Source organism: Acanthopagrus latus, chromosome 14 (assembly GCF_904848185.1).
Source record: "Acanthopagrus latus isolate v.2019 chromosome 14, fAcaLat1.1, whole genome shotgun sequence".
NCBI lineage: Eukaryota > Metazoa > Chordata > Actinopteri > Spariformes > Sparidae > Acanthopagrus > Acanthopagrus latus.
The window spans coordinates 19,851,022-19,864,638 of NC_051052.1; the positions used below are offsets into that span (position 1 = coordinate 19,851,022).

General features: G+C 42.0%; 1 protein-coding gene and 1 non-coding gene across 3 annotated transcripts in view; both read left to right on the plus strand.

The window, feature by feature from the left end:
* The first annotated feature begins 216 nt into the window (after positions 1 to 216).
* Positions 217 to 327, plus strand: trnal-caa. The gene is made up of 2 exons: positions 217 to 254; positions 282 to 327. It is a non-coding gene; the product is annotated as a tRNA-Leu (tRNA).
* A 3,742-nt stretch (positions 328 to 4,069) lies between these two features.
* plxnb2a (plexin b2a) overlaps positions 4,070 to 13,617 on the plus strand; it is a 153,195-nt gene continuing 143,647 nt past the window's right edge. For both annotated transcript variants that reach the window (XM_037121159.1, XM_037121160.1), the window contains exon 1: positions 4,070 to 4,563. The gene's annotated coding sequence lies outside the window, so the exon portion shown is untranslated. The remainder of the gene's footprint in view (positions 4,564 to 13,617) is intronic.

Consider the following 13,617-nt stretch of genomic DNA (forward strand, 5'->3'; position numbering starts at 1 on the left):
TCAAACAAAGTCGATGGATCAAAGAATGTGATGACAGCAGAATTTTCTGTCTCTTATTTCTTTTTAAGGGTTACGTCCTTGACTTTGTGCTTAAGTTTGTCTGAACTTTAAGAGGCTAAAACTGATTAAATCTGTCAGTTGTTTATTTTTGTCATCATACTATAAAACAGGAAAGATTTCAAATTTGTTCTGATTCTGGGGAACCGCTTTCCAGATGTCAGGATGGCCGAGTGGTCTAAGGCGCCAGACTCAAGGATCGACTCCTTCCTGGTCAAAGGGACTTCTGGTCTCCAAATGGAGGCGTGGGTTCGAATCCCGCTCCTGACAAAAGTTTGAATCCTCACAGTTGTCACACTTTAGAGAAACATCAGAACTGTGCTGAGATCTTTGGTTAGCAATCAAAAATAAGCTAAGTTTTTGTTGGAATGGCGTCATTTAGGTTATTTCAATCGGGACCAAAATGTTGGAACCACTAACAGAGTCGTCTCTCAAGCGCGGTTAAAAATCCTGACGAATTCCAAACCCTGAAAGCAAACTAACTCCATCCTGACTGAACTCCACAGACATCTGTCCTCTCTCTGTCCTGTTGTGAAATTTGATGAACCAAATCCAATCGAAAAATGATCCCAAAGGCCAAATCTTGTTCTCTCAACTTAACCTCAACCACATTTTATTTGCTACGACCACAGTCTCCCTCTAACAAAAACCCAGGAACTGAAGGTTTCATGTTCAGATATTACCGGGAAACTGGATTAAATCCATCGTGTTGCTGAACTGACAAATATTGGCGTTCTTGTCTGGCGACGGGGGGCTGATGAGCCTGAACATGGCCACACGCCGAAAACAATCTTTGTGTGTCCCTGCGCGCTGATCCAGGTCTATGTAATGTGTGCTGACAGGCTTCAGTGTGTGTGTGTGTGTGTGTGTGTGTACATGTGTGACAGTATTTGCATGTGCTCTGTTTGAGAAACACAAACAAACACACACACACACACACACAGCCTGTTTTTGTTCCAGCGTAACAGCTCACTCAGTCAACCAGTGAACCCTGCAGACCGTCCACACACTCATGTGATTAGTAAGTCCAATACAGACACACACACACACACACACACACACACACACACACACACACACACAAACCCAAGACGGCTAATTAACCAGTCAGACGAGCAGAAAGACAGTCTGTCAGCCAACCAGGAAGTAGTTTGTCAGTCAGACTGATCCGTCCGTTAGCCAGTCACACGATTCAGGAGCGTAATGAGTCTATCAGTGTAACACGACTGACACATGGTGGTGTTGCAGACTACATTTCCCATGATTCTTAGCCAATCCATGCACTTCAAAGTCTTCTCACCAAGTAGGGTTTTCTACTGGTTAAAATCACAACAGTCAACCATTTGTCATTTGTCTATCAAATGAATCAGCAACTATTTTGATTATCAATTAATTGGTTTTTAGTAGTTTTATATGAAAAAACAGAACAAAATATCAAATTCCAGCATCTTGAATTTGAATATTTCATTCTTTCCTCCTCTTTGACAGTAGAGACATTTGAAGATGTTATCTTGGGTTTTAATTGACATTTCTCCCAATTTTCTGACATTATAGACCAAAAAACTTGAATTAATTGAGAACAAACAAGTATATTTGCCTCAAATTGAACAAGGAAACTAACAATTTGCAGTAACAGCTCTATATCATAGGATAATTTGATATTTTATGATCATCATATCTCCTTAAAAACACCCAAAACAACAATTTTCTAGTTCGTTTTTTCATCCCTTCCTCTGACTCTCAGCCTCAAGCCGTTTTGTTCCTCTGCTGATTATCTTTTAAAAATAACTCACAGTAATCAGATTTGTATCTAATTACAGGCTCAGCAATTTCCTGAAACAGCTGGATATTTCTAGTTCTTACATAACGTTACTCAAACAGGCAGAAATAATCAACTTTCGGTGCTCTGGCGAATGTTTCCAATCTGTCTTTCGAGGCTTTAACTTCACTCCCTGCTCGTGACCTTTGACCTCTTCGCACCCCGCCAAAAAAAAAAAAAAAGAAAAAGAAAAAACGCTGCATCACGTCCAGCCGCTCAGAGCTCAGTCCGTGCCGCACAAATCACTCCTGCCGTGCCGGACGACTTGCACCACTTTAAGTTTCTCCAAAGCAAACCGGTGCCTACTGTAACGTTCAGGAGACTTATGAAACAAAAGGTTGGGGCCCGTGAATGGCCCAGTGTCAAGGATTACTTCTCAGACAAATTCTCCAACAACAAAGCCTCCATTGTGCCCCGAGCGAGCCCTCGAATTAGCAGCGGGGGCGACTTGCACGCTTAACTGGGCTTGACAAGCAAGACCACTCTCACAGAAACCTCGCCGAAGGTTTCAGATGCCGAGAGAAAACTGAAGGATGTATGGATGGAATGAGAAGTAAATCCAATCAATATCTCCGCCCGGGGGGGGAAATCAGAGTACATTATGATGTATGATGTGATCAAACTCTCCATAATCTATTAAAATGTAGGTTTTAATCTAAACGAGGATTAAGCTGCAGCAACACACAACATCTGTCAGGAAACAAGCCACAGTTAGTTTGCAGTCTTGTTTCTCAGTTAGAAGCAGTTGTTTTGGTATTGATCACCAGGTAATCAATAAAAGTTTACAACACATACTTTAATTTCACTTTAGTTCCACTTTTAGTTAAAGGGGCTGTTGCCTTTTCTTTAATGGCCTTCAGTTTAAACCCCAAGACTGAGTAATCTGCCATTAATCAAGGCAGGAGAATCCAAAGAGATGCTTCCGGGTGCAACTTCAAAATAAAAGCCCTTCCTGCAAATATTAATCAAGAGGTCTTAAAGTGCTGTTTATGTTTCCTGTACCAAAAGAAATGTAGTCTTTATCTTCTCCTCCCTCATGCTGATGGAGATTTAGGTGAAGTTTTGTTGTCCTTTAAACATTCGTGGAGCTTCACGGCGAACGACTGAAGCAAAACATTTTTAAAAAGACTCCATGCAGCTCGTCCAGCACCACCCAAGTCTCCAGAACCTCTGAGATCCCACATTGATTTGGAAGGACGTTATTCACACCCTCAACGGTGGGTCAAGCTCATGCTCCCACTTCAGAGGAGGTGCATGCTAACGCTTTTAGCTTCACGGCTACAGTGAAGATTTCAGCCTACAAAGTGTCTCAGTAGATTCTTTACAAATCAGTTTTGGATCCTGCGGAGACTTTTTATGTTTTGTAGAAGATATCAATAGTTGTAATGATCATCATGCACACACACACAGACAGAGAGTTTGCCCCATGGTGTGTTTTATTGGTTCTGGCTTTGCTTCATTGTTTTTATTTAAAGATTTAGATTCAAAAACAACAAGGAAAGTTAACTGTGGTATTAAAGACATGGTGATGTGTCCGAGTCAGACACAGAAACACAAATAAATAACAACAAACCCAAACAGTTTAACCATTAAAATGTGAATTGTACATAACGCAACATAAGTGACTCAATAAATAAAGTTTTAAAAAAGTAATCTACATGAATATGTCATCAATTAATTCAAAAGTCACGTTTTATGGTCTGTTATTTGAAAACTGTGCGATTTTCGGAGGTTATTTTGTTGATTTTAAATCGATTCACTCTAAGTATTTAAAATCTGTGTGATTTTCACACATTTGGCTTCATCCTCTCCAATAATTTAAGTGTAAAAGATAATTTCTCTTTGAATAATTTACTGTCAGGGTCTCTTAATTTGCAGAAATATGCACATTTTGGCATTTCTGTGTCAAGATTTTACATTAACACACATTTTGGATCTACAAAACAGCTGAAGGTTATAATTAGAAACATTCAAAAGATGTAGTTTTCACACATTTTGGCTTTTTGTGTTTCATCCTGCTTTTATTTTGAAACCACTCTCGCCCTGTTTCTGGTGCAGGTGACTCTAAATCCTGCTGACTTGACGGATTGTGTAAGCCTACAGGCATTGGGGGGTTTAGTGTTGGGAGGAGGAGGAGGAGGAGGAAGAGGGGGAGGAGAGAGGAGGAGGAGGAGGAGGAGGAGGAGAAGCCCTCATACTCCCCAGTTCTGCTGCGTATCGCGCGGTTTCCAGCGGAGCTCCGTGCTGCTGCAGACCTGCTGGATGTGTGTGTGCGAGTGTGTGTGAATGTGTGTGTGTGCGCGCGCCTCGTCCTCGCGCTGGATACAGAAAACACACACACCTTCAAAAACCTGCGTGCGCGCGCCTGTTAGTCATGAATTACACCTGAGCATGTAGTTGACCGGGTTCCTGGGCGTGGGAAGGACGCGGAGAGCCGCCTCGTCTACTTGTTTGTGGGAATATTGTTGGACTAAACTTCAGCAGGCGGAACACTGGTGCTGATCCGGCTCAAGTTCCGACCCCGACCCGAGTGGTTCTCTCACACCAGGATGTAAATCTGGGGAACTTTTTTCCTTTTTTTTTCTTTTTCATACATTGAGGACTAGTTTTATTTCACAACTTTTCATTTTGCGGATATACAGACAGAACCGACAGAGCTGAGCACTGATCCAGAACCAGATCCAGAGGTAAGATCCACGTTACTCCTGTTTCGTTACTTTTTCTTGAACATTTAAGCTGTTTTATTTCTGCTTCAACTCTTTTTTCCCCCCCGCAAAGCTCCTTACAGCAGGAAAAGCTTTAAAGGGAGGATTTTGTGGGAGATTTGTAAGCCAACTCGTGATTTTTCGTCGTCACACCAAACTCCGCTTACAAAACCGCACATTTAAGTATTTATTGCCTGCTAGTAGAAAAGCAAAAGCACCATGTGGCGTACATTGGGATTTTTTTCCAACACAATCAAGCCGTTTGACATTCGGCATACAAGATGGCCACTAAACGGTTTGTTATGTGGGGCAAACTTTTGCAAAATCATTTAACAAGCCGCAATCGACGCAATTGAACACGGTGGCGGCGTCTGCTAGTCAGAGGACGGGTAGGTTTCCAAACTTGGCTTGACTGAACTTTAAGATAACGTGTATGACATTTTATATGTACGCCGAATTGAAGGCTGAGTTGTAATGGCACGGGAGAGGAGTTCAAACCTCATCTGGATATGGGAGTATTTGCTGATCCGTGAGGTCATACTTAAATGTCCACATTTCTAAGCGGAGTCTGGCGTGACGGTCTGCGCATTAGGGAGCCAGCGGAATGTGTTGGGACTAATCAATGCACAGAACATCTGGAGCCTCAGCGAGTGGGCTGATCCTGTTGAGCGGCTGACAGGGCTCCCATAATGTATTCCAGACTGGCCTGACTGACTTCACCCACAGTGTTAACTTCTTCACACACACACACACACACACACACACACACACACACACACACACACACACACACACTGGCCTTTACTACAACTGTGCAACACCATTACCTCCTATTGATCCCCAACATTAAATCCATACCAATCCCAGAGTGGATAATTGAAAGTTTAAGCTGGTGTGTGTGAGCTCTAAAGCACTGGCATTGAGGTGTATCTCTTAATATCACACATTTAAATGGTGAGTACAGATGTTTTTCTGATGGCCCCTATTGATCAGGAGCCAGATAATGATTGTGCTTTTAGTCAAATCTTTATTAAAACACATCTCACGCGTCGGAGCGATGAATCTTCTGAGAAAGACTGTGCCGGCTGCCATCTGCTACCAAGCATTGCAGTGTATGATGGGAAGGTAATTGCCCATGGTGTCAGTTAATGGATTAGAATAGCCTCCACGCTGCACCTTGAGCTCCTGGAGCCATAAAACCATTACAGCTCCAGCAGCCAACGCTCTGTTTAGACTCAGGTTGTCTGATGTTATGGCTAATATGAAGCCTCAATCTGGACCGCTGGAGCGTCGCAAGCTTCAAGGCTGCTTGAGCAGTTCGTTGTCATGTTTAATTTACTGCCGTCTTCTGTTGGGGACGGTTTTGGATGTGCATTTTTATTGAAGTAAATGCAAAAGAAGTCTATCAAAAGTGACTCCTGGTCGCTGCCGTCGCTCCTTCAGTTCATGTTTATTTTCCAGGAAATAAGAGTTCTGGTGTCTTGAACCAACTGATGCGTTTTCTTTTTGAATAAGTAAATCCCCCCTAAAAATGTTTCGACACATGCCTCCACACACAGCAGCACAATACAAAACCCCATCTCCTCTTTTGTCAACCGACCGTGTAGAAGTTGGCAAACGAGCGGCTGAACTTCATGTCGAAAAGCCTCGAGGACAAAGTGCTTCACATTTATCTCCCGACTCAGGAAATGGAGCGAGTCGGAGGTTTTATACAAATGTTTCTTGGTGGAAAAAAGTAAATTTATTTGGTTGCTTTTTGGGCAGAAACCAACAAGACGAAGCTCAGAGGAAGAAAAATGAGAGTTGACCCCATTCTGTAATCTTAGAAGATCAGCCAGTAATTAGATATTTCATTTACAGAGAGTTGTTGGACAAGAGTTGTTGATACGAATGTCTTTTGAATCCTCTGCACACTAGATATCCATTAACGACTGAGCTAACAAGCTCTGTAGCTGACAATTAGCAAGCTAGCTAGCTATAAAAACTTTATTCTCTGTCCATTATTCTTCATTAAAATGAAACGGTGTCAAATCATGAGAAAATGGCGTGTCATGAATTAGCCTCCACTATGTGCGTATTGTCATATTAGTGACCGAGCTAACAAGCTTAGTCATCCAACTAACTGACAGTTAGCAGTCTAGCTATCCATGAGAATGTTTTGCCCCTTTCAGTGATTCTTTATTAAATTAAATCAGGGACAATCCTGAGAAAAAAAAACATGTCATGAATATTCTGTGTGCTTTTTGTTCCACTAGCAACTAGCTAACAAGCTTGGGAGGCTAACTGATGGTTGGGAAGCTAGCTAGCTTTAAGGACTTTAACCCCCTTTAATCATTTAAAATAAACAATGTACAATCCTGTAGAAAAAGTATGCAATTAATACTCTGTGTACTTATTGTCCTGGTTGCAATCAAGCTAAAAACCTTAGTCATCCTGCTAACTTACAGTTAGCCATCTAGCTAGCTCTAAGAACTTTCCCCACTTTAAATCTTTAGTCCTGAGAAAAAAACACTTCATGAGCAAACTGTTTCTACTTATTGACTCTTTAGCGGCCAAGCTAACAAGCCTTGTATCTGACAGTTAGCAAACTAGCTAGGTAGTTAGCTCCAAGAACATTCTTCTTTTTCAGTCATCCTGAGGACAAACAATAGAAACAAACTTAGATAAATATTGTGACTCACTAGTGTTAGCATGTTCCTAGCTTGCTGGCAGGAAGTTGTACCTGATATTGATCTGTGAATTTATTGCCGTTGGCTTTAGCTCACAACCAAAACTGAAAATCACATTCTTGAATTTGTCACTCGTCTTTTAGCTGGAAAAAACTGTAAACCTCAGAGGAATGTTTGAGTTTCTCAGCCGCAGTGCATTAATGGAGCCAATAGCTACAGTTAGACTATCACAAACCTGTTTGAGTGGAATGTGGGCTGCTGGTTAAACCACTATTACTGTCACACTCACGTGGCAGAAAGTTGTGTTGTTGTGTCAACGTGAGGCCGGCAGTGAAATGAAGACGACGAGATGATTAACAAGCTCGTCAGACGATCTCGCTGAGACGAAAATCCCATAATTGAGAGAATAAATTTTTGGGATGAAGTCAAAACGCCTATTTTTATTTTTTATTTTTTTTATTTTTTTTATTAAATGCACATCATGTTGAAATTGGGAAAACGGTGCATATGCACGAAGGTCAAAGTCCTCGGCGCTCGGTGGCGAGCAGACTGTTCACATGGCTTGGTAACATAGCAGTAGCTGTGTCTAATCTCTGATCATACGCTGTGTGCTAAATTGAAAACACAATGTTGGAGATGAAAGTCCGACAGATGGACGTCACGCTCTCGCCGCTGACCGGCCGTCTGCTGTCTGCGGCGGAGTTGGCTCGGACCGTCTGCAGCATGTGTTCGGCCTTCTTTGTCGCTCCGCTGGCTGAAACACTGGGAGTCTGCAGAGCTTTTAATGGCAATCTCTCTTTTTTTTTTTTTTTACATGCACATCATTAAAGCTGAGCCGAGCTGATGGAGCATATAGAACCGTTTCTCTCCCTTTTAAATGTGTTTTTTTTTTTTTTTTTTAGAGGTAATTCGAGACGGCAGTTCTCGTCCAAAGTCCTCTCGCTCGCTATTGGAAGCATGTGGTTGTTTTCAGCTGTGTCGAAACACCAAAACAGGCTAAAATACATCTTTTTTTTTTCTAACCACAAAACCAGAAATTGAATTATTCTCCATAACTTGGCAGAGAAACCAAGTTAAGACACAAAGAGGGGAGGACTCTGTTTTCTCTGTTTGCTGCATGTTGTTGTGATTTAAGACAGGAAGAGGCCGCCGGTCCTCAGAGGTCAGAGGTCACAGAGCCAGAGGTCGATCACTTAGACCATCAGCTTCACGAATCTGTGAGCTCGTGTTTATTTGAGTTTCTTGTCCTTGGCGAGGGGGCGATTTGATGTTCTGTTTTTCTTTACTATCTTGTTTGTGTCTCGCTTCGTGTTTTCAAGATAAAGATGTGGAAATTTTGGGCAGTTTGAGCTCGAAATGCAGCAAACAGAGATAAATGTATGACCAGGGAGCTGCAGAGTGACTCTATCTATCTATCTATCTATCTATCTATCTATCTATCTATCTATCTATCTATCTATCTATCATGTATTAAAGGTACAATATGCAAGATTTTTAGTTGAAAATATTCATAAGTTAACCAAATTATCAACAGTTTTATGGCGTCTAGAAGGTACTGACTTGAGCATGCTAACAAGCTAGCTCCTGATATGGTGCTGTTGTTCAGGACTGCTAGCTGCACTGCTAAGTGAGCTAACTAGCCGCTGCAGTTAGCAGCTTATTCCGATGTCCTGCACTCGCATTCAAATTTCAGGATGGCTGCAACCAAGAATTTTTAATCATTGATCAAGCTGCTGGTCATTTTTATTGATTAGTTGATTCAACTTTTGATCTGTCAAATGCCCGAGGTGTCACCTGATCGGAAAAAAACAGCAAATTCTGACATTTGTTGCTCAAACTTGTGAAATTGTGGCATCAAATACAAGAAGAACATATCAACCAATCGACAGAGTCGTGTGAAAATCGACTAATTGATCATTCAATTTATTGCTTGTGTATTTATTTTGTGCTTTTCATGTGGAAAAGACAGGAAACGTGACACGTGAAACGACATTTTCATTATGAAGGAATGAACTGTTCTTCGTGATAAAACAAACATCCTGCGATCCTTCATGTGTGCTCGAGATCAACACGAAGCATCGGTCGCCTCCCACGTCACCCAATCAGGTGCCAGGTGACATTCCACTGCCCGGGGGAGAGCTCCTCGTTCCGATTGGCCAGTTGAATCCACGAGTCGGCTGTCGGCATCACACCCAGAGTGTGTAAACAGCCGAGCAGGAAATTACCCTGTGATGACTCAGTGAAGACTTTACGTTGTTGACTCGTCTCGTGTTTTGGCTGCTGACCTTTGATTACCTCACATTGTTCTCCCGCTTGTTGTGTCATGAAACCGGCGAGCTGACCTCAGTTTACCTCCTGACGCTGGAAAACAGTTTAGAACTTAAACAAGTGAAAGAAAATCACAGAAATGCCAAAAATAGTTGCTGCTTTCGGCTGTTTGAATGTGAGTATTTGCTGTTTGTGTCGTATCTTTGTTTTGTTTTTGTTTTTTTTTTGGGGGGGGCGACTTTCAGTTGCTCAAAACCAGCAAAATGAAAGACGGAGCTGCTTCTGGTTCGACTGAAACATCAGTGAAGGCGTGTCGCGTCGCTCGGCTCGATAACGAAGCGAGAAGACTTTGGGAGCAGACGTTGTTTAAAACATATCGCTGTGATCATGCGGAGCCTCTTAAAGGGATCATCCACCGGATTCCTCGCGTCCTCACGCTGTGCGCTCGTTGTGCCGGGGGTGTTTTTCTCTCACGTCCTTTACGTTATAATGAGGATGCTGCTCGTTCGTGCAGTAATAAACAGCAAACAGAAACCAGAGCCGCATCATCTCAGCTCCTCGTTTCATCTTCATCTGGGTTTTCTTTCCTGCTGCTGCTTCCAGAAACATCAAAAAGCGTCACTTTTATTCTGCAGAGAGCTTTTTTTAGCGGATGCAGGTGTCTGTGTGTAGGATGTTCACGCCAGAGGCTTTACTGAATGAGTCACAATCATTATAGTACAGTAGCACACCTGCAAAATACACATTTGAACTTCAGAGCTAATCGATTTACAACTCATTTAAAACAACCCAGTCGCCAGAATGAATGTTGGAAAACCACCAACATGTTTAAACATTAGGTTAAATTTTCTATTTCACGTCTGCACTTATGTTCTGGGTAGGTTTAGGCACAAAAAACACCCAGTTAGGGTTCGGAAAAGATCATATTTCGGTGTAAAATGACCTGTTTTGGACGGCTGGAGTTGCTCAGAGGCCGAATTAAACAGTCTTGAACTCTGGTCAGTGGCTTGGCAGACGTCTCGCCTCTACCTCCATCACCTTCACCTTGATGTGAAGATCAGGTCTTGTGGTTTTCTCACCACTAACACAGCTGGACATTGTCCCGATGTCTCCTTTCAAAAATACTAACTAGTGTCAGACATAGAAATGTCCAAACACAGTCTTGAACTGTGGTCATTGGCTTGGCAAACTTCCCGCCTGTAGCTAACCTATGACCGTTACAAATCTCAGCGTTTCTGTGGTTTGCAGAAACATCGGTGTTTATCCTGCAGACTCAGTTGCATTTACAAGGAATCAGACACAGAAAACTTAACTGAATGAGGAGTTCAGTTACCACAGATTGCTTGTTGAAGTGCATTTTAAACCCCAGGAGGCCTTTAAGCAGGCAGAAAGCCGGTTATAAGTGTCTGCCTGCAGGCTGCCGTCTGTGGACTGTGTTGTGTTTGTCCAGCTGTTAATGTCTCGCTCTTATAAAGTTGCTATTGTCTCGGAGTGAAGAGCTGTGATTACTGACCTGTGCTACCGGTTCTGTCTGGATGTGCTTTTATAAACGCCGTCTGTGGGAACATCCAACGCTTCAAGGATGGTTATTGTTTTTGATGTCAGTCAGCTGATCGTGTAAACACAGAAACAGTAGGATTTGATTTAAAAAAAAGAGTCGGAACAAAGCAGCTGATTTCCTGAGTGTGGTGTTCATCGTCCCTTTATTCAAGTCTGTAGCTTCTTTAAAGTAAAAGTTGATTTTCTTTGAAGTCGAGTTTCAGTTCCCTAAGGAGTCAAAACAAGCCTGATTGTCTCAGAGATGTTTACATAAAGTTTCTCAGCCTTCGGGTGTCGCAGAGCAAGATGACTCTTCACTTTGAGTCACAATGAGCACCGACGGCTTGCTTTTTAATGTTTAATCCAAAATATATAACGTCCTGTCACAAGAAACTTGACTGGAATTAGAAACTTTTGTCATCATGGTCACGATAACAGTTGAGGGAATGATTTTGGTCAACGAGCAACGTTGATTTAAGTGGTTTAAAAGGGAACCGAACAGCACTCTGCTTTGTTAAAGTGCAACGTTTTGTTCCTCTGTTTTCCCGTCAGAATCACTACAACCACTAGAGGTCGCCGCATAACAAGAAACGACACTAAAGATCGAAATAAGCTGCTTTCAAAGTTTAGGCACATAAATATTTTGTTATGGTTCAGGAACTATTGTGGTAAAAAAAAATCTTGATCGATATATAACCAATCAGTCGCACCGATGCAAAGTGAAAACATTGATTCATATTTGCGGCGTCATTAAGATATGCTTTTATTTTGAAATTTCCATGGCACGACAGATTTTGTGATATCGGCGATTATTGCATTGTTGTCCAAAGTATCGGTATAATATCGTATCGTGATGAAACACTATCAAAAACCAATGTTGACTATCGGTTTGAAACGTATATTATTTCGTTCTTCCCTGTTTTAGGTTACATTTCATGCACAGAATAAGTTGTTAGAGTTCAGAGAAACATCGTGGTTTGGATTAAAAAATGAGACCTCTGTCAACACTTTGATAAGGCTGGTGAACACTTGAGGTCAAAAATCAACGTTGATAATTGGTTTAAAAAAGGAAACAAAAAAGCAGGAATGAAACGTTTACGTCCTCCTTTGCTCCCGTCATGTTCGCGGCCACCAGAGGGCGCTGAACTGTCCTCTTGTGAAACACGCCATACATCACCGACTCTGTGCATTAGGTGATCACGACAACTCAGTGAGAGGTGATCAGTAATCCATCACCGCGTCTTTAAATGTTCTGCTGGTAAATCTTCGTATTGAGAAACCTTCCGTCTCCGAGGCAATTTTCTTCACGGAGCAGAAAAATGTAAATGGACATTTTTCACCGAGATGAGGTTTCGCTAGCGACGTAGACGTTTTGCAAATTGTCCCCAAACGCCTCTTCATTGTGTCTTCCACAAAAAAAAAAAAAAAAAAACCCCAGAGGAGGGAGGCCTGATGGAGGAAAGAATAAGAAAAAAAGAGAGAAACACACATCACATCAAGTCAGATTACATTGTCCCGCTGATGGAACAATTTGTAAGTCAGTTTTGTCAGCAACACGCTCTCGCACAGCTCCCAGGAGGACGATGTCTGCAGCCCTGCCGAACCATCAGGCATCGTTTATTTTACCCTAGATGCCCTTTAACTTTATCAGCACGACTGCTGATACATGCACACACTCGTTACGTCTATAACACACACACACGCAGCGGTTTACGATGATAGATATTTCTCTGCTGACTGACGAGTGGGAAGCGCGGAGGACCATTTAGCGACCCGGGGTATTGCTCTCTCTGCGATAATTCAGGGTCACGTCAGTCAGGGTGTTGGGAGATGTGAGGCGTCGCTCTCCGGGGAGACAGAGTAATCATTAAATGAATAAAAGGCCGCCGCTTTGCTGGGTAAAGAATAGAAAACATGAAAAGAGACGCAAAGACAAAAAAAACGGCCGGGGGAGGAGAGCTACAATGGCCTCTCTGTCTAATGATTCCAGCCAGCGTTTTTTTTTCTGTTTCTATTTAATTTCATACAATGCTCTTTAATTACTCGCTATTCTTGTTGCTTAAGTCTTTTGTGTGGGCTTATTACTGCGGGGACTGAATGTTCATTATCCGGAGAGACAGATGTACTTCAGGGTTTCTCATCTCGCCAGCGTTCGCTGGAGTGTTTTTCTTTCGTGATGAGGTGAACGAAGGTTTGTGATCTGAGGTGACGTTTCAGCCGGTAATTAACCATCTTTCTGTCAGCGTGCTGATATATTTTATCTTTCGTAATGTTTTTTTTATGGATTGTTTAACGTGCTGATAGTTGTTTTACGATTCTGCAAATCAGTGATTTGGTTTGTCTTTCGATTTTGATTCTGTTGAATTCTCGTTTTGTTTTTCAGCACCGATAATTCTTGGTGTCTTGATTTGTAAAAAAAAAACAAAAAAAACAAACTAAACTGTGTAACTGGTTTTAAGTCCTGACAGCTTTCTTTTTAAACTTTCAGATCTTTGACATCTTGGTAATCCATCTCAACTAGATGTTTTTTGGAAGAGGTCCCTCGTTTAAAAGCAGCCTC